Raw genomic sequence first — 2,087 nt, forward strand, 5'->3', positions numbered from 1 at the left:
AAAAAAAAAAAAAAACCAAAAAAAAAGAAAGAAGACACCATGTTTAAAATTGGTAATTTTTTTCTTTCATATTGCAATTTGCTTTAAAAACAATCTTACTTTTAGAGCTTAATTTTAATTTTATTTAATATGTTTTTGAGTACTCATGCATGAGTCCTGTATTTATATCATTTCTACTTTTTCCGATCCCCTCTTCAACTCCTCCATGTTCCTCCCATGTTCCTCTCAAATTCATGACCAGTTCAGTGTGTGTGTGTGTGTGTGTGTGACCTGCTTAATCCATTTATTGTTGCTTATATGTAGATGTGTGTAGGGTCAACTACTTGGGATAGGAAACCTATCAAGCAAGGGGCTCATCTCTAGAGAAGACCAATTCTCTGAGAAGTCACTAATGTCTTGTAGCTCTTCATCCCATGGTAGATCTTTATGAAATTTGACCATCCACATTGGCATGTGTCAGCATTACGCCGGTCTTGTTTGATAACTTACTTTTCAGCTAATTGTTGTGTGTACATATTGGTGTGTGTGTTGAAGGTGGTGGTATGCACATAGTATGGCATGCTTGTTGAAGTCAGAGGTCAACCTCTGTGTTAGGTTCCTCTGTGTTAGGTTTTGTTTTCTACCTTGTTTGCTGCTTAGCTACGTATTCAGGGCTAGCTGGCAATTAAGTATCTGAAAGATTCTCCCCTCTTCTTATCTTGTCACAGGAATGCTGTGATTATAAATATCCCTTGTTGTATTTGGCGTTTACATGTGCTACAGGGCTCCAAAATAAAGTTATCAAGCTTGTAAGGCAAGTCCTTTTACTCATCAAAAGCCATCTTATGTTTTACAAGACATGTTTTACGGACTTACTATATCTTAGTTAATAATTAGACAACACAGTAGTATCCAAATATATAAAGTATCATTTTCCATGAAGACTGGGATTGTATTAAATACATTCATATGCGAAATGTATGGGAAAATAATAAAATAAGACTCTCCAGAGACTGAGATGTGAAGTGTAAGTTTAACACAAAAGAAGGAGTCTGGATTGTGTGCCTACATTTGCTCCTTACTTTCATCATTTTCAGAGAAGTAACTTCTGGAAACTTAAATTGTTTACCCTCCCTATGCTTTTAGGTAAATGATAAAATAAGTCATATATTTTATTTGTTTTACTTTGTGTATGTGTGTATTTGGCCCACATACATGTTAATATACCATATGTGTGCCTGTGCCCAGGCAGGTCAGGAGAAGTAACTGGATCCCCAGGAACTAGAGTTAGGGATGGATGTGGGTGTAGGAAAGTGAGCCTGGGTCATCTGCAAGAGAAACAATTGCTCCTTACTTTTGAGACCAAACCTCTAAAGTATGTTTTATTTGATAAGAGGGCTAATCTTAATCTTGATTATCAACTTGCCATCTGCAGAAGGAGGGAACCTCAAGAGAAGAAATGCCTCTATTAGATTAGGCTGCAGTAAGTCTGTGGGGCTATTTTCTTGACTAATGATTGATGACAGAGGCAAGTGGGAATGGGTGTGTAAGAAAGCAAGCCAAGAAAGCCCAGGAAAAGAGCCAGTAAGCAGTGTTAGTCTATGCTCTCTGCTTCATTCCCTGCCTCCAGGTTCCCGCCTTGGGCTCCCGCCTTCAATTCCATCATGAAGAACTATAACCTGTGATCCAAGTCAACCTTTTTCTTCCCTTCACCAAGTTGCTTTTGGTCAATGTCTTATCACAGAAACAGAAAGCAAACTGGAACACTACTTTTCTGGTCATGCTTAAGAATTTGGTGTACATACCAGTCAAGAGTTCTGGTGTCCTTTAATTGTAACTGGCAGGTTCTGACTTAAGTAGTAAAGATGCCTATTGAAAGGATGTTAAGAAGTTCAGTGCCAATGAGATTAAAGAGCCAGATAGTGCATGGATGAGGCTTTCTGGAGACGGAATAAGAAGTGAGGAACGGTCAGGTCAGTATCTCTCCTGTAACTTTGATGCCATTGGGTTCTGCTAGTGATGTTCTTTTCTGTTCAGCCATTTCTTAACTTTTATATGCCAATGCCACCCTCCAAATCTAATGAGGACAAATGTATGATCAAGCTGGC

The sequence above is a fragment of the Mus caroli genome, chromosome 18 (assembly GCF_900094665.2).
Source record: "Mus caroli chromosome 18, CAROLI_EIJ_v1.1, whole genome shotgun sequence".
Classification (NCBI taxonomy): domain Eukaryota; kingdom Metazoa; phylum Chordata; class Mammalia; order Rodentia; family Muridae; genus Mus; species Mus caroli.